The 19,935-nt window shown below is 39.5% G+C and overlaps 1 protein-coding gene across 1 annotated transcript in view; it reads right to left on the reverse strand.

The window, feature by feature from the left end:
* The window catches only part of LOC129763140 (twitchin), an 85,161-nt gene extending 67,979 nt beyond the window's left edge, over positions 1-17,182 (reverse strand). Inside the window, exon 1 of the mRNA XM_055761941.1 lies at positions 17,048-17,182. The gene's annotated coding sequence lies outside the window, so the exon portion shown is untranslated. The remainder of the gene's footprint in view (positions 1-17,047) is intronic.
* Between the last annotated feature and the right edge of the window lie 2,753 nt (positions 17,183-19,935).

Consider the following 19,935-nt stretch of genomic DNA (forward strand, 5'->3'; position numbering starts at 1 on the left):
CTATCTTTAAAGATTTCGGGCCCTGCTATACATAAGGCTAGAAGTAATGATTTTATGTTAAAGAAAAGAAACAATTAAAATGGTTGGTGGCAATATAGTTGCCACTAGAATTGGGCAATCTTCAGAAAAATGATCGATCTTGGCGAATTGATTTGCTAAACGGCATAGGAATCGATTAACTGATTTAATCGGTACCAGAGAATCGATCTTTGAAAAAATAAATGCCTTTTTTTTGTCGTTGTTTCTTTAAACATGGAATAAACATTTCACATTTCGGGAGGCGATCTGGCGTAGTGGTAACATCCATGCCTCTCACGCTAAAGGTCACGAGTTCAATTCTCACTCCCGACATTCTTCCAAAAATGGAAGTAAAAAGTGACGAACCAGCCAAATGAGTTGAAAATCACTATAATACAGATAAAAAAAAAAAAAAAAAAAAAAAAAATTTCACATTTCTATTCAAACACCAAAGAGATTTTTATTCTTTTCTCAGCTTGAAAGTCAAATAACAAATATGAAAACTCAAATAATTGTATTTCCCCGGGCATTCATCTTGTACCGACGTGGAACCATTTAATTAAATGTATTAATTGAAAACTATTATTAGAAATTTAGCAACTGGCATTCAGTCGAAATCTTGGCAATAGTCCCAGTTCTAGGAAAGGACGTTTCGGCTGGACCTGATGTCACCATCCAATTTCGTCACAATTTTCACTGTCAGCCTAGTGAATGTGATGGTGTAAATCAGTGTTGAAGAAAATCATCTTCGCTAAGCTCAAATGTATAGATTCAAATCACCCCAGAAACAACCGCTAGGCTTGTTGAGTCGATACCACGACGATACCGAGCAGTTCTTGAAGCCAAAGGTCACACGAAGTATTAAAACTATGTGATCCAGAGGGGTGAATATACATTTTTGCGTTATTTTTCAACTCTTTTTTTAACATCATGTCTCAAATGAAAAAAAAAATTTCCTTATTTTGAACTCGCATTAATTGACTTTGTTTTGACATAAACAATAATAAACTGAACAACAATTAACCGTGTTTTCATTTCCTGGAGGGTTTTTTGGAAGAAATCATATTTTTCACTGGGGGAGGATAAACTTTTTTTCGTAGAGTGACCCTCCTATATAGAGATTAAAGACGTATATCTACGTCAATGTCGTAGCTACCTACATCGTCGTCATGGAGCCCTATTCTAGAAGACGAGACGAGAAGACGAGCGCTCGTCTCGTCTGTATTCGTATTCCAGAAGCCGAGCTCGACTAAAACAGACGAGTAGCTCGTCTGGCTCGACGACCGTTTGGCCGCGCTCGCCGATCAGTCGAGTCGTCTAGTTTGTTTGATGTGCTTATTCATCTTTTTGATTTAAAGCATCTGTATTCTTTTGTCAGGCCTTTATCTTCAAAAATTGTTCCACAGCTAAACTAGTATTGCATAAGCAATGTACTGCAACCATAAAATTATATTCAGTAATTGCAAGATTCTACAGATTTTCAAATGGTCATTTTCCAAACAACACAATTAAAAGTAAACACTGAACTCATTTCCAGGGATGCCAGATGACTGTTTTGATATATTAACACGGCATGAAAAGTCACATCATATTGAACGAGAATGAGTAATTCAAAACAACTACTTTATTGGAAATGCATGCATATAGATTCAAAACTTTTCCTGATAAATCGTTAATTAGGTGAACAAACATTGCCCTCCAATTAATCCCTAATAACAAAACGTATAAGTGATGAAACTATATGCTCGAGAAAAAATCAAGGGGTTGTATCCGAGACACAACCGCTTAGGACGTAGGGCTACGCAATCTTTTGTTTTTAAATTTGTTGGTTTATCATTTCGGATATTATTTGCGAATACGTCAAAATTCCATAAATAACTCTTTAGTGAAAAGTTCACGGGAACCTGAAAAGTTTTTATGGATTGCATGGTTTTGTAGAATCATTTCGACAAGCAACGATTCTTTCTTGCCTTTGCGACAACAATACATTAATTGGTCATATGTCACTTTTTTTCTTTATATCAATGCACGCATTGCACTGGATATTTAACGAGAGACATCTTCCGTGCATCGCCATCCAACAAGCATCAACACGCGTCTAACAGATGCACATAGTTGCAGCGATAAAAATGATACATCGAAACACACTTCATGTGAAATATTCGCTAGCGTTCAAGGCTCGAGGGAAAACATAAAACACAAAACGAGTAGAATAAGCGACCTTTGTTGTTTCGGGCGCAGAAAGATTCTGAGAATTTTCCTCAGTAGAGATGCAACACTTATACGCCAGCGACAGTTTACTCACTATGCAAGGGTGGAGTTTACTTCCCAAATATTCGCTTTTCGCTGTCCCTCTTCGTTGTTTCTATTCTAGCGGATGCAGAAGTTGCCCGTTATTGACAGCTCTGTTCGGGAAAGCACACAAATGAACAGAACAAATGTATGGGGAAATGGGAATGCTTCCAATTTTCATCAATTTAAACCATATGCAAACTATGGGATTGTAATGTATAGCATATAAAACAAATCTTAGAAAATTTCCGATTCGATTGGTTTGTAAATCGTTAAAATCCGTTCGCAGCAAAAATAGTTACTAACGTTAACTTTATTTCATAAAAACGTGACCTGTTTTCTGATTTGGCATCCTTAATGCAAGCCGTAGTCCTACGTCAAAAATATAAATAAATCCAAAAGATATATGAAGCTTATTCCTTTTTGTTATGTTTTTAAAATGTTGGCACTGAGAAAAGAGTATCGATTGATCAATTTTAAAAATGTTTGTGCTTTTTCTTAAATTTAAAAAAAACGTGTCTTCTCATCTGACATCACTGATCATACCGAGAAAAAGTGACTGAAGTCTCTCCAGTCCTAAGATAAGATCAGACAATAGGGGTCTTTTACGAACCAAATTTCTGTCAGTCATTCTGATTTCTGATTAGCTGATTCCGATAAATTTTGTAAACAAAGTCGATTTTTTCAGTGTTGCCAATAAAAATAAATAGCATTGGATTTGTATTGAATTTAGAAATAGTGAATTTAATGAATCTTGCGATAAACTAACTTTAAACTAAGGAAATGTGAAGGAATTATATGTATGTGTTTTTTCACAATGGAATTATAGGGTGTTTCATTATTACCAATCTTAACCGAACTTTTCGGTAAAAATTGATGTCTCCGCCTCGTCAACAGTCTGGCCATCCCTAACCGTGTAATACTGATCACTCGGAAGCGTTTTGTAGTCAAACTTGACATAGGTCTCATCGTCCATTATTACACACACCGATTTTCCACAAAGCAGTTGATCATACAACCTTCGGGCTCTTGGTTTGACGGATGCGGCTTGTTTTTGACTCCGCTTCGGCTTTTTCTGCTTCTTATATGTCTTTAGACCTAATCTTACCTTGGCACGATAGACGGTACTGAGAGGTGACTCTACTTTTTTGGCCACATCCCGAACTGAGGCACTCTTCTTACTGGTACGCAAGACTTTCCAGTCCAAAGTTCCGTCTACCGGACCTGGTTTTCGCCCAGATTTCGGCTTGTCCTGAAAGCTGTAATCTTCACCATACTTCCGAATCGCGTTTCGCACGGCTCTATTGCTTAAACCTTCCATTTTTGCCAATTGACTCAACGAAACGCCTGCTATAGTACACCATTTGTGCACGATCATTTTTCGTTTTTCCGGGGAAATGCTTCGCATTGTCACGAAAGTGATGAAAACCGGCGCTCACAATACACAGAATTCTAAGTTGAACTGTAAGCAATAACACACAGTGGAAATAAGCTGTTCAAACGTCATATGGACGCAGCAGGGGCATGTCAAAATCGTGCTTAGACATAATAAAACACCCTATAGGGCTTGTCATGGCTTCGTTTTTGGACGACGAAGAAGAGTAAGAAGCCAATTGTCTGATCTTATCTTAGCTCCAATCTACCAAATAAAACATTCCAATAAAACTCATGTACTGGAATAGGATATTTTGCTCATCTCGACAGTGACGGAAGCCGAGACGAGACGAGACGAATTGCTCGTCTCGTTTTCTGGAATAGGACCCATAATTTCAAGTATGCATGGTTGCCCATAATATTCTTTAATAAACAGGAAGAGCACTTAAAAAATAAACTGAAAGTATACTGGATCCTGTAAAACCGTTTTGTTTTAAGAAGATCGATTTTCATTTACAGTGACGTATCACTGTGCGTTTATATCACGTCTCGTTTTTATCACTCTCGAATTTATCACTAAAATTGTTTCGCTCATATCACGTTTTCAAAACATAAGTGTGAAAAGTCTATTTCTTCGTTGAATTAGCAGCGCAATATGTCTCCTTGCCCATGTCATAAATATTGTGATATTTTTTTTTTTCAAATTTTGCACGTTGCACGAAAAAAAAAGAAATTTTATTGGTGAAGAAAAAGATGTTTAATTTAAAAAAATGCCTGTTTGAAATATATCACATTTCCGTTATATCACGCGAAATTTTTTTTTTTTTTATCGTGATATAATCGAGATGGTACTGTATCTGAAATAATCTACCCATTACAATCTCCTTCGCAGCTTCGTGTAGCATTTATAAGTAGTTCATAAAATAGTGAAATAAACCATGAATCTATCATATTATTCGAGCAAATCAAAATTACGTTCCCAGCCCTATGACATTACTATGAAACAATATGTGAAGATCTTTTCTTCTGGAACCTCTAGAAAATATGGGCTCATTTGGGTAAAACTGATAGACGATAGTATAATTAGTGTATTATTTAAGCTCAATTAATTTATTTCGACAAAAAAGTGCGTGCAGACTAAAATTAAATTCTTGATCCTTATGCTACACACATTTCAAATCAAACTCAAACAAGTGATACACATAATGAGAACGTTGGCAACAAATATTGAAAGGATTATTTTTTACGTGTAGAGTACGATGCGGTAATATTGAATTCGTAACATATTCTAACGAAGACTTAAGAAATCGAAGCATCGCTAAATTTCATTCCAACCACTAACGCAGGTGCTCCGATTGGGGAAAGGTTAATTTTCTCTGTGTGTTCACTTTTTGGCATAAAAAATATGATTTGTTTACATTTCTCCCATCAACCGGGACTGGGAGCTGCTAAGCCTAGAGGATGCTGTGCCGAAAATAGAACACCATTTTGCTGTGCTTTGAGAGCAAGAGAGACAGGAAATATTCGAAAAAATCAACAGCATTAACATGATATTGCGATTTCTATACGTCATACAAAACCAGAACCGGAGAAGACAACTCATAATCCAAGCGAAGTTACTTATTTTAACCGCCGAGGGCCATAAATTTTAACCGATGCCGCCAGTATGGCTAAATTTATTTCCACGTTTCAGTCGTACGAGGAAAATGTGTTTTCACCGAGCAGCGGATAAGGTGGGCGTCCAAGAATAACCGTTGCGGACTAAAATTATTCTCGTGAGGGGTCAGATAGGAATGATGACTTGTGTGCTTTGCAATGCAGATTACCTTGAAATTCTGCGGAGGTGAGGCGAAGAAAATGATCCGTTCGAACGACGCAAGCGGCGATCGGAAATTAAACTCGTCCATGTCGGCCACGGATAAAACGCATGGTTTAATCCAGGTAGGTTGCCCTTTAGTAACGCATCACAGGACAAATTGATCATTTTTCCAATAATACATGATTGCATCATGAACAGTATGCGGGAATAAATTTCTCGGAAAATGCACCCACATTCAAACGCAACAATAAGCTTGAAATATTCCCTCCCAAAAATCGCAAGTTTGTGACGTGTGTATCCCGCTACATGCACCATTGTTGGACGCAAATATAATTATTAGGTAATTGTTATTTTTGAAACCGACAACGAGAGAATTCACACTTTCTACAAATTCATTCTCTCTTTTTTCTTGTGTGGGTGGGTGTCGGCACAGATCTGGTTTAATTTGTGGTCTGTTGCAACCGCAGCGGAACACTTTCCCCTGTACTACAGAGTGAGGAATTAATCACGATCATTCGCTTGCGGTTTCTAGGATGCTTTTGAATGACTGCCGCCGGTCGAGGACAGTGTGCTATATCACTTTTTTTCGTCGAGTGTCGCGAAATAATGTCCCAGGATTGTGATATTTTCGCGGGTTAATGAATCACTGCTCGTTTGATCAACCTGTGTCCAATGAAGCATGGTGAAATTGTTGGATGATGTGCAATGTGTTTATTAATAATATCGTTGCTCACAGCTGAACCCAAGTGCCATTTACTGGTTAGAGATTGAAACCAGCGAAAATATTTTAGACTCAACTTTATAGTCACGAGTACCTCTGAGTCTCGATTGAGAATTGTAATCATAGAAAATAAGTAAGGTATACCGGGGCAAGTTGAAACGAATTTTTCGAAATTCAACTTGAAAGTTATCTTAAAAAATCACTAAATCACTAAATTGAAATCTGTTTGCAGCATATACAAGGTACAACAGATGACTTTCGATATAAAAATGCGGATTCACACTGCATGTGAAACACTATGAAACACTAAATTGAAGGAATGACATTTGGAAAACAAGGTTTTGGTACACGTGAGATGTGGAGGGGAGGATAGTCTTAAACACACAAAATGGTCACCACTTACTATAAATTAATTTGACGCTTTCATTTTAGAGTAGAGCCACTCGAAGCGCCCACTAAAGGGTGTGTCACATCAAATTGCATCACGGAAAAAACGCTGTAGAAATTAAATTTTTAGGAATTATATCTTCAGCTTTCGCTTATAACCAGATAAGAGTGTATAGATCACGTTGGCCATGCTTCACTGTCAATTTTTCGTAAATTTGGAAAATGTCGTCGAACGAAAAAGAGCGTCGTGAATTAATCCTGCGCACTCATTTCGAGAATCCGGAGTTGTCACATCGGGAAATCGGTAAGATGCTGGGAATCGTCCAATCCACGGTCAGCAGAGTACTAAAACGATACTTCGAGAACCTAACCATCGACCGGAAGCTGAAGAACGGCAAAAATGGATGCTCCGTCAGTGAAAAAAATCACAAGCGCGTAGTTAAGCAGTTTAGACGTGATCCAAAAGTTCGGTCCGGGATGTCGCCAATAAGCTGAATTTGTCAAGTTCATTCGTCCAGCGGACCAAGCAGCGGGAGGGCCTGCGTACATACAAGGTTTAGAAGGCTCCTAACCGCGACGAAAGGCAAAACATGGTGGGGAAGACGCGAGCCCGGAAGCTGTACACCGAAATGCTGACGAAGCCGCATTGCCTGATAATGGACAACGAAACCTACGTCAAAGCGGACTTTCGTCAGCTGCCGGGCCTGTTGTTCTTCTCCGCAGAGGACAAATTCAGCGTTCCGGAGGAGATTCGCAAGCAGAAACTATCCAAGTTTGCCAAAAAGTACATGGTGTGGCAAGCGATCTGCTCTTGCGGAAAGCGGAGCGCCCCCTTCGTGATGACCGGCACGGTAAACGGGCAGGTTTACCTTAAGGAGTGCCTACAGAAGCGCTTACTACCACTATTGAAGCAGCACGAGGGCCCGACCATCTTCTGGCCGGATCTCGCTTCGTGCCACTATTCAAAGGACGTGTTGGAGTGGTACGAAGCCTACGGGGTCACCTTCGTGCCAAAGGAAATGAACCCGCCCAACGCGCCGGAGCTTCGCCCAATAGAGAAATATTGGGCGATTATGAAGCAGGCCCTCCGGAAGAACCCAAAAGTTGTTAAATCGGAGGCGGACTTCAAGAGAAAATGGATTTCTGTTCAAAAAAAAACTACAACCTGACGTTGTACAGAACCTTATGGACGGGGTAAAGAGGAAGGTGCGAGCATACGGGCTTGGGCTCGAAATATGAATAAAAAGAAAATGCCAAAAGTTGTTTAATAGTTTTTATTTTACTGTCTAAAATTTTCAAAAGGATCGGTCTACTGGGCGAATTTCTACAGCGTTTTTTCCGTGATGCAATTTGATGTGACACACCCTTTAATGAGGTTTATAAGATCATTCAAATACATTACGTAACGCACTCAAAAAGGGAGGAGGGGATGGCTTGTGGAAACTTGTTAAGAAATAAATCCAACTAATTCTAAACATTTTCATGCAAATGATAATTTGTTACATGTTATGTAGAGAAGAGGGAGTCTAAAATAGTAAGAAGTTGTGAGGGGTTGTATCTAGGACACGACCGCATATTTTCGACGTAGAACTACGCAGTTATATTATGCAATCCACTTGTTTACCACTTCGAATATTATTTTGAAATGCATCGAAATGTTTGTACTAGGTTATGTTCTTCGTTACGTCCTTTTACGTTTGATATGATGCCTGGGACTACCAAAATATGTGAACGGAAAAATTGTCAAACGCTCATTGTAGTCAGTTTACATTTCTCTCTGAAATTATTGCACATCTCATGTTTACGTAGTTCTCGAACCGCGAAAGTTCATTCACCTCAAGTATCTAAAATTACGATTTTCCCAGGCTTCTCAGTTTAAAAGTACGTTTTAGGGAAACATATTCCGATTTGCACAACGACAAGCGAGTACAAAAGTACTCAACACCAAAAAATACCCCCACTTGCATGTTTTGATAAAGCGGATTCCCCCAGGCACATTGAAGTCCCCAGAAGTCCGTGTTATGAAAACACAGCTCGGTGGGAACAAAAATACACCCGATTTACATGTATATTTGCAAAGCTGATTTCCACAGGTACTTCTATTTAGAAGTCTGTGTTGGGGAAACCGTAAATCGGGCCAATCAACCCTTGGCAGTTAGGGCGGTTGACATTTTAAAGTTATTCAATTGTTCATCTCATGAAGAATAACATTTTATTGTTTGTGATAGACGCTTAGAAATATTTCCTACTGATTGATGCAAACATCTTTCCGATCTGTTAATAAATGTTCGAGTTATAAGCATTCGAAATACGGGTAGGATTAGCACACAAATCGGCAGAACAAATGTGTGGGAAAAAAGGAAGTTCTTCCAGTTTTCATAATTTTAAACCGTTTAGGGATTAGCGAATTGTAATGTATAGCATATCAAACAAACCTTAGAGAATTTCCGATTCGATTGGTATGCAAATCACGAAAATTCGCTCACAGTGAAAATAGTTATTAACGTTTATCAGTTAAGTTTTCAAAACCACTACACTTGATTATCCCTATTTGATTACCTGCCGTGCAATTCTGACGATATGTTTGAAAAAATGTTTTGGACATGTGTTTTTGGACCGATTGAGTCAGCGCGCAAAAATGTTTGTTTTGATTTCACGGAACAAGGAAAAGTAAACAAAGACGCGGATTGTGTTAAAACATTCCAATATTCTGGTAATGGGTGTCATGGGTTGGGTTGAAAGATAATGTTTACTATATATAATTTTCGAGTTCCGGCACCCAGGAATCTTAGAACTCCAAAAACCTTGGTAATCTGGAGTCTTCTGAGATTAGGAGCGCATATCTTGTGGTTCCTCACAAAGTTTAACACTCCTATACTCGCGCATTGGTCTGTCAGACCGAGAAATCAATAATTCGTTCAGTTCTCAGAAAATATAAACACTACGACTTTGCGATTCTCTCTAGCTTCGTTATTCGTCGTTCGTTATCGTGTAGCGTATCGAATATGTTGGTACAAAAGGGACGTGTGTCACTTTTTTAACACTTTCGGTCTGACACACCGACGCGAGTATAGGAGTAATTTTTTTGTATAAGTGCCTTTTGACGTAAAACTACGTCTTTCATCAATCAGAAAACAGGTCACGTTTTTATGAAATAAAGTTAACGTTAATAACTATTTTTGCCGTGAACGGATTCTGACGATTAGCACACCAAACGAATCAGAAATTCCATAAGATTTGTAAGATATGCTATACATTATTGATGAATTGGAAGCATTTCCTTTTCCTCATACATTTGTTCTGTCCATTTATGTGCTTTCCCGAACAGAGCTGTCAATAACGAGCAACTTATCGCGGCAACGAAGGGGAAATCGTAAGATGTAAAGTCTCCCTGAAGAAAGGAAAAGAAAAAGAACGAAGGGGAATATTTGTCTAGAGTATAAACAGTGGATCTTGCTGGAACAAACTTCATTCTTCGTGAGGACACCGACTGGACAACACCGTTGCTGGGCGAGCTGGACGGCGAGGGATCGAATGGTTTTCTCAAGGCAATGGGGGTGGAGGAGTAATATGAGGAAAGAGTAGAGTTTTCCAAAAGCCTTTTTGAAGGCTAGAGGCGAATGAACTGAAGAAGTTTAAAGTCTCTTTAATTCAACAAGGAAAGGAAGGAAAGGCAAACTTTCAGTATCGTTCTAGATACGAAACAATGAACATCGCTTGTTCTTCCTTGTTTTGCGCCATCACATGTCTTCGTTACGGACTGTGGACGTGACCTAATTACTCACTCACTGATGTATCTGGCATTGCAATCATTGCATCAAACTGACGCCATTGCATTGTTAAATGTTCTGTAATTTTGTCAGTGATTTGATTTCGCATGACGATAGGGAAACTCTCTCCACGAATGATGACAGCTGAACTAATCTAGACTGGCAATATTAACAGAGAAAAGCGCAAAACAGAGATAAGTGTGTATATTCAGTTGCTTCAAGCCATCGATATATGGATATTGGTGTGCGTACGTGCGTGCTTCATAACCCGTACGTAAAAATAGTGCATCTTCGTTACGCTGAAACCCCAATACCCAAACCCCAATAATAAATATAAACAAGGAGGGAATATAGCGGGAGGGAATTATTCACGCTAGGGTATTTGTAATGAATCTCTGCTGAGGCAAATATTCAGCCTTTTTCCAAGCTGATAACATTGTTTGTTTTCTGTCATAAAGGCTTCGTTGGTGCCTTTGACATTGGTGCCTTTGACATTGCATTGAACTGACGCTATGGTGAATCAGGTGTTAAGGTTGTGCACCAAAAAAAATATTTGGGGAATACCAAGTTATTCAATAAGTTATAATAAGTCATTAATTTATTTTGATTCGCGTGCAGATAGAGTTTATTATTGTGATCTGGTTTCGCTTGCCAGTAACAAAACTTTCTCTACTAAGGATGACAGCTGCGCTTGTTTCGAGCATGTATTGTTCTGCGAACACAAGAATGAATCATCAAACAATTATCGTCAAATGATTCTACAATAAAAAAAAACATTTCAGGGCGACCAAACTGGTAGAATGACTATTTCAAATTTTCGTAGCATTATAAAATAATATCCGCAGTTATAAACAAGCGACTTGAATTAAACTACATCGTAGTTCTACGTCAACAATGCGGTCATGTCTTGAACACAACCTCTGATAATTTTTTTCCCAGAAACTAACTTGAAACTTAGTTCGCATTGCAAAAATTGCATGAACTCAGAGGCTGTGAGCTCATGCACATTTTGAAAGTCTGATTAAATAATCCTTAGTTTTCTCCTTCGCAAAGAAAACATTCTCTGAATAGAAAGAAACTTTATATAAGAATTTTTTTTTGCGTGCATGTTGCGTGCCAATTGAAGTCTGGAGAACCGACTGCACAGCGGGCGACGTCATACGAATGCTGGTTAAATAAATAAACAAATAGCCAAAAATTTGTTTTAGATGCATATTTTCAGGAAAGTTCACACCTATTGTTTGAATTTTAATGTGGGTAACTAAACATCTTCGACAACGCGAATTCGCATTGACAGCATTGAGCTTCCTTCTACGATTTCGTGGAGCGTCAAAGATAGTACAGTGAACATTCACTAACTGGGCGAAAAGAAGACCAGTTATCGACATTTGCGTTTTGACTGGTCCGGCATGTTAAACGTCAATCGGCTGATATGATCTGAAACACAGGAAACGAATTTGATGTTTGTACGTATCCGTATAGTTTTTAACCCATCAATTGGGGACAAAGTACGACCAAGCGGTTGATCGATTTTTGAAAAGAAGCTCTTGAAAAACAATGACTGTTTACGAAGTAACAGCTTTGATTAACGAATGTAAATTGCTAGTGGGTTTCGTGCCCCAGGGATTCGCTGTTTGTCGAATCCGACACAGCCAAAATGTCATAAATTTAGCTTAAACATATATTCTGTCGAATATATACCAGGAATTTGTAATTTTAAATCTTCCTGCTGAATATTTGTCATTAATTTTTATTATTCTTAAGATGGTTCTACTGTTAGTGTCATTTTTGAGCGCGATTCAGTTTGTTTACAGCGCCATTAAGAACAAGTTAACATTTTTTTGCTCGATGATTTTTGATATGAATAATTCTAATGGTCAAAGACATTGTGTAGAAATGTTGGAAATGTTGCAGAATACTGAACTATGTCGAAAGACAGGTGTATGAATGGTACAAGGCATACAAAGACGGCCAAGAAAAGATGAACGATTTGCCACGTCAAGGACTTCAATCCACCTCTTCAATTGATAAAAGCATCGACAAAATAAAAGTAATTGTGTTCGGAATTCATCATTTAAGTTTGAGAGAGCCACTCCGTGAATTGAGTATCTCACGAAACCGTTCGCCGTATATTGGTTGATGTTCTGGGTATGAGAAAAGTCGCAGCACGACTAGTGCCAAAATAGCTCAATTTTCAAATTCATCGCAAGCAAGACATGAACAGCGGTACTCAACCTTTTTCTCATAAGGGCCACAAACACGTGTTAGTCATGGTGCCGCTGGCCGTAAAGACAAAAAGACAAATGAAGAAGGGTGTTCTTCTATACACAACCGCACTGTTAACATAGAAGAAATATAATAACAAAACTCTATGATACAAATATTTGAAAGCAATGACAAGGGTCGACAAATGAATGCTTTCACTGAGTGAAGAGCGCAATTTGAGTAGATTGTCAAATTAATGCTAAGCATCAACATGTAAGACGGCGCCAGTGGTTGTATGGTTAGCGTAACAGCCTCACAATCCGATCGGCCTGGGTTCAATCCCAGCTGGCGTCGTTGGGATTTTCTGAGGCGAAAAATCTCTGGTTACGTCTTCCTTCGGAGCGGAAGTAAAAGAAGTTGGCCCGGCTCATGAGTTGTTGAGTCTGATAGGTAGGAACAGGTGGAGTCGCCTCCCTGATGTCGGTGATTGGCACTAAAAGTGGCGGAAATAGGCCGACGAAAAATAAGCGAAGATAAAAAAAAAAAATCAACATGTACTGTTGATCGCTCGCTGTCTAGAGCACTGAAACTGGAATACTGAACTTCTTGAATATCTAAGTAGTTTTTCAGTATCTCCCAGCAAAATTAAATCTCCAACGAAACATCTCAGCAGACGCAGAACGGTCACAGAAAATCCGAACCGAACCTATAATGTGGTACCTGCGGAGGCTAAAGCAATACCATCGAAACAAAATTTCAACTTCAATTTTTTACCGAAGAACACAACTCTCAACGTTGAAAAATACCTTACGTCACTTTCAACCCGAGAACAGTGAAATCACTAAAGATGACTGATCAATTGAAAAAACACAAATCAGTCTTTCACGATTTATCAGTCATCCAAGTAGAAAGGCTTTCCAAATAGTATTTCTCAAAGCCGGGGTGTTTAGTTTGTTATTTAAAATTGGTCTTTTCAAAGGCTAGAGGCGAATAAACTGAGGCGAAAGGCTTAAACCCTCGATAAATCAAAACAACATCAATACACCAATAAATCCAAACACACTCTTGAATTCACAGAAGCTCTCTTCAGCCAAACATGAATATTTAATAGAATTCTGGAATGCATCGAAAATTCTTAAATAACTCTTTAGTCGAAAGTTTTAGTGGCCCTGAAAATGGCCGATTGGGTTTGTGTTCGGTTGATTCATGATACACTACCGTTATCTATTTGATAACGCATAACGCATAAAATCAACAATTCGTACAATCTCCACAATATGAAAACCGATGACGTATCTCCTATTTAATATTTCTCTTCTGTTTTGATTCCGCTCTTCACTATGGTTGCTTCTTGCATATTCTAAAGATGCATTCTGTGGCGAATAAAAATTTTCAATACAGTAGCAAAATAGAAACTGAAATTGGCCAGGGCGAGCACAATATTTAGAGAACTTTCGCTGATAGCCAACGACATACATCGACAAATCTTGACTAAGATGATCTTTCATGCAGGTGCAGTAGAACCCCCATTATCCGAGAGCGGATAATCCGCGGTGCGGTTTATCCACGAAAGCGAGTTCCATAGTAATTCTATGAACCTAACCTAAATTTGACAATGAGTGGTAGGTTTTTGTTCTTCTGTTTTGGTCCTGACTTTCACATTATTTGACTACTGGTGTACACGACCTTACAGATGGATAGTTCAATGATTCCAGTATTGATAAAATAGTATTTTCATACTGAAATATCTCTATTTTTTTTGCACCTCATTTTTAGTCATTTGTTGTGTTATCCGCGATTTTCGTGATCCGCGGTGAGCTAGCCCGACTATTCCGTGGATAATTGGGGTTCCACTGTACTTATATTTATAGATTTTTATGATTTTGAATAGTTTGCTGTCGAAGCAGTTTTAAGATATTGAAACAAGTTTTTGAGTCAATTAGTGAACAGCATTACTTATACACCTTTTATCTTTCGAATTCATCAGTTCATTCGCCTCTAGCCTTGAATAAGACCAATTTAGAAAACTCAACTAAACACTCGGCCTTGAGAAATGTTGTTCGAAAGACTCGCTGCTGTCTGGTCGCTAGCTAGATGACTGATGAATTGTAAATACTGTGTTTTGAAATCGCGAGTGTCTTATTTATACTCAATGAATAGAATACGGGAGAGCTAAGGTTGCAATATCATCTCGACCCACTTTGTCCGTAGAACGAATGCTGCAATTGCATTTCGAGCGATCAGTTTACGCCTGCCTTATCAGCAGCGATATTTGAATATTATTCCTCCCTCATACATACTCGGCCACAAGGACACGATAGGAAAATGTGTATTCTTCCAATTTTCCTTAATTTCATTTATGGGTTAGGGAACCGTAATACATAAATTACCTAAAAAAAAATGAGAAAATTTCCGATTCGATTGGAATGCAAACCATCAATATTTATTCATAGCTGAAATAAATATTGACGGTAAAACTGACGGACTCGTAGTTTTGTTTCGACCGTGTGTGGAAGCGGGCGTGTCCGTGGATTTTAGAAAAATGGAAAAAAAATGGAAATTCCGCCGTCGCCACGGCCAAATTGATCGAATTGCACTACGAACTGCTGCCCCATTCTCCGTACTCTCCAGATTTGGACCCGCGCGACCTTTTTTTGTTCTTGTTACATGTTCTTTAAAAACATGAATTCTCGGAACATATTTGACGGAATTTATAGTAAACAAACCGTTTAGATACATTAGTGATTTTGTTCTGGCCACAGAATATTATTTGCGGAAAGTATTAGCCGTCTTTTTTCATTTGAAGAAAACGGTAGCCAAAGCGCTCCAAACTGTTTACGAAGATGTTGCTCTAAGTGAAGCACTGTGCCGTGATGGGTTCCAACGCTTCAAAGACTTGCCATTCCTGTCCATTGTGCATTTTATCTCACAACGAATCGAGTCACTGTTTTTGTCCTCCATGCAGCGAAGTGCTTTTAAAAGTGAACATGATCCTCGAATCATTATAATCACAAAACTTAAATATCATTTTTGTTCTCGTTGGTACAATGTCACCTCCTGCCATTCCAAATTGTTAGTGGAATTACCCATATTAGGGACACAACTTAATCCACCACAGTTCATCTTAATCGTTCATCGTTCATGAATTGGGTGACACTTATTCCAGGGAGTTCCATCCGTATCGGGCCAATCCGAATCCGCTCCTCGGCACTCATCCGTTCACGCAGTCTCGCTCGTGACACCCACGCACATTTTTCCGACACTTCACGCACACAGTCCACACCGAAATTATTGACACGGTTTCGTGTGCAGCTAATATATCTCTACAGTTTCCCCACACTTTTCCAGTGCCAGAACCACTAGGAAGCGAAGAACATTTAACAATTTCACGGCAACGGTGCGCTTCAAAAAACACATTCCTCATCCGATACAGTTTAGGGGGGATTTCACTCAGTACCGTTTATTTTCTTAGCCAACACTTTTTTCCTGTACGTATGTTTCCTTTCCTCTGGGAGCGAAAATGCACACTTTCACGATTCATAAATCACTTCTCAGATGATTCTTTTTTTCCGAGCCTTCTCGCTCCAATTATCTCAGGGTTATTTAAATACCAAACATTCATCCACACAAAACTTTGGCTTCTGGCACTGCCAATTCTCACAATCACATCGATGAAGTGTCCAACTGTAAGTCGAAGACGTCACTCCAAATCACACCAAGTGATCATCTCGAACAAAACGCCCGCGAGCGGGAAAATTCTTCTGTTCTTTTATTTTTAGACTTTTTCGAAATATCTATTTTTACGTTTGAATAGTATTACAGTAAGTCTCGGTTTCTTCAATGTTTACACTGCCTCAGCCTCAAGACGAAGGGAAAATCGTGCGAGCTAACCGTTATATAATCATCCTTCTAATTCACTCAACTGTTTTTTTTTTCTCAATCCAGTACCATACACCTTCAGGTGCTCTTGGAGCCACTTCCAACAGTCATCTAGATCTTTGTTCACCATTTCGCCGATCCATTGTTCTGCCCACGCATGCACCAATTATCTCGTTTCACCTCGAAAATTCGAATGGCATTGAGGCAGAAAATTTTTCATCCGCCGCCACGATTTTCCAAACGCTCACAGACTTAAATTTCTTCTAGAACAATCGTTCATAATTCCGAAGCGATGAGTAATACAACGTATGTTTCAGTGGAAGGATATGCAACAAGCTGAGATTAAGATATTCACTCTGAAGCTATTTTTGCCATACAAGGTATGACACACCACTGGTCGTCACGGTGAAAACTGCATTTTCAAGCGGAAAAACTGCCCTATCGGTGAGCCATCCAACGGAATTCCACCCGTTCCAGTGGAATATCCTGCGGTCATTCCCAATCACCGATTTCCAACCACGAAACCATCCGTCAACACTATATATGGAATAAATTCAATCATCTCCAAGTCAGGCTGCTTACTTTCACTTCACTCAAATTTTCACAACTGCCTTAGTGCTCCGTTTGGGGGAGGAGATTTTCCACCTTTTCCTGCTGACTTCACGCATCCGATGAGCTAAACTCGCCGACTGAGCCGTGCTCGGGCCGTACAGCCCGGTATAATTTAACGGCAGAGTAGCCCCAAGTTCGTGCTAGGCCCACCCGGGCGATCGGGTGGCGATATCCGAGCGACCACCGAGTGACCGATCGCTTAAAATAGTCCCCCGAATTCTAGATTAAGTAACGAACGCGATAAAAATAGGAGCCGCCGATCCGATGCGTTGTTTTCATTGTGACGGAGGAGAATTCATCGTGTATGCCAGTTTGACCGGAGGCTGGCCGGCCGCGCGATCTTTGCGGGAGAAGTGTTGCCAGTGATGGGCAGCGGGATTGATGTTTTTTTTTGGGTACGAAGCGGGTTGCTCTTAGAACTTCGGCAAGAAAATAACCATGAAGTGAAAACCAGCATAGGGTATTTCTACGGTGAAATCTTAAGGTTTCAGATGAACCATAAATTTCAAAGCACTCAAGAATCTTTTGTTTCGAGGTTTCTTAGGTTTCGAGAACAGAAAGTAATGGAACACATAATCTACTGTATGGCTCATCGTATTGGAATATTACCATTAGTTACGTTAGTCCCTACCTCGTTTGTAAGTCGATTTTTTTTCTTCAAACTGTTCTGCAGAGATCACAACGAAAGGTAGTCAGACGTCAGACGTTCATTTGTATGGCAGCTCCCCCTTAGAGAGAGGGGTGGAGTGTCTAACCACTGTGAAAACATTTATTGCGCCCTAAAACCTCCATATACCTAGTTTGGTTTTGTTTGCTTGATTAATTCTCGACTAATGCAGAAATTTGTGTTTCATTTGTATGGCAGCCCCCCTTGGAGAGGGGAGGAGTATGTAACCACCGTAAAAACATTTATTGCACCCTAAAACCTTTACATGCCAAATTTGGGTTCGTTTGTTTGATTAATTCTCGAGTAATGCAGAATTATGCGTCCCTCAAATTTCGTTCGCAATATGGCCATGTTCGGTCGTGTTGTGTGGCACGTGGCGCCGTCCTGCTGAAACCACATGTCATCCGTATCCATATCTTCAATTTGTGGCAAAAAAATCGGTTAACATGCGGCCATAGCGCTCACCATTCACAGTTACCGTCTCGCCGTCCTCATTTTCAAAGAAATACGGCCCGATGACTCCACCAGACCATAATGCACACCAAACAGTGACTTTTGGCGGATGCAATGGCCTCTCAACAATCACGTGTGGATTTTCTGAGCCCCATATACGGAAATTTTGGGTGTTCACATAGCCACCGAGCTCGAAATGTGCCTCATCGCTGAAGAAAATTTAATGCGAAAATTCAGCATTTTGCTGCTGTTGTTCGTTCACCCAATCGAAGTATGCCCGACGCATTCCATGGTCACCACGCTCTAATTTTTGTACCAGTTGGACTTTATATGGATGTAGGTGCAAGTCCAAATGCAAAATTCGCCACAATGATGTGTTTGACAAGCCCAATTGCTGAGCACGCCGTGGAATCGAAACATTCGGGTCATCCTCCACACTGGCAGCAACATCAGCAATATTTTCGGCCGAACGCACATTACGATGATGCACAGGTTTCACAATATCCGCTACGGCTCCAGTTTGTTCGAATTTACGCAATACATTAGCGATTGTGTGCTCTGTAGGCCGTCCATGACGACCAAAATCCGTCCGTAATGCTCGAAAAACATTTGCCGGTTTTTCATCATTTTTATAGTATAATTTAACAAAATTAACACGTTGTGCGATGCTAAAACGATCCATATTGTATGGCAGACATTCAACTAACGATATGACGCTTTGGTTGACAGCAATGTCAAACGGTTGTCAGTGCAGGGCTGTATACTTTCGGAAGCCCGAAATGGAGAACCCTGTATAATCAATAATTACGAAAACAAAATCCATTTCTATTCAGAGTGTAACATTTTTTCAAACAAGACTAGCTTATTGGCTTTAATTTGATATGTCGATCATCTGAATCGGTCCAGTAGATCAAAAGTTATGTTTTGTTGTAGTGGAAAAAATGCGCATCATCAAGCGTGTGTGTGGTCTCGCGATGTAATGATAGCGGACAACCCCTTTTCTGTTGATCGATTTTGTTTTTAATTATTTTTTAACGGTTCTATGATTCCCCGAACACAAACTACATTAGTCCCAAACTTGTCTATTTGGACAAATGCAAGTTCACCAAAACTGTAAGGGTGACGAACGTTAATGGTTTGCAAAATATTGATCAATTCGTAGAATTCAACCTCTTTGCTCACTACACCTGGATCACAAAAACAAATCATTTACATATTTGTCTTTCACAAATTTTTCGATGGTCTCAGTTTTCAGCTCGAGCGAAAACTCGGTTTCAGTCACCGGTGACTGACGTGGCATTCAATGTGCTAAGCATAATATTGGGTTGGGGAAAAAGAAATGTCGTATATTATCAATATATGACAACACATATCTTGAGTTGTACTTATCTCATCGGGTCATACTATACGGTATGATGTGCTACAAGTGTCGTTTTGACAGTGTTGTGATTTGCCTTTTCAGTCTCAAGTTATAGCGCGTCAAAGATGGAGTCCACCAAGCAAGAAATTCGCCATATTTTACGTTTTCACTACCTGCGAGGTAAAACTGCAACGAAGGCGGCCGAAAAAAATCGTGTAGATTATGGACCCGATACTGTAACGATTCGCACAGCACAGCGTTGGTTTGATCGATTTCGTTCTGGTGTAGTGGCTGTCGAAGATACACACCGTACTGGTAGGCCAATCGTCGTGGAAACCGATAAAATCGTTGATATCATCCAAGTAGAACGGCATGTGA

This window comes from Toxorhynchites rutilus, chromosome 1 (assembly GCF_029784135.1).
Source record: "Toxorhynchites rutilus septentrionalis strain SRP chromosome 1, ASM2978413v1, whole genome shotgun sequence".
Classification (NCBI taxonomy): domain Eukaryota; kingdom Metazoa; phylum Arthropoda; class Insecta; order Diptera; family Culicidae; genus Toxorhynchites; species Toxorhynchites rutilus.